Source organism: Myotis brandtii, unplaced genomic scaffold (genome assembly GCF_000412655.1).
Source record: "Myotis brandtii unplaced genomic scaffold, ASM41265v1 scaffold49, whole genome shotgun sequence".
Lineage (NCBI taxonomy): Eukaryota > Metazoa > Chordata > Mammalia > Chiroptera > Vespertilionidae > Myotis > Myotis brandtii.
This window is the reverse complement of record NW_005368707.1, coordinates 5,840,008-5,840,207: the sequence shown is the minus strand read 5'-3', so window position 1 is coordinate 5,840,207 and position 200 is coordinate 5,840,008.

Here is a 200-nt window from a genome sequence, read left to right as displayed (position 1 = left end):
AATAATCAGAACAATAAAGATTTAATTTAATTAAAAAAAAAGAAACATCAATTTTGAGACATGGGATGTTATACTAAACATTGAGGCCTGGGAATCCAACTGGGACCTCCTGGTTCATAGGTTGACGCTCAATCACTAAGCCACACCGTTTGGGCGATCTTTTTTTCTTATGGCTTTAAATACTAGCAATGTTGATGATG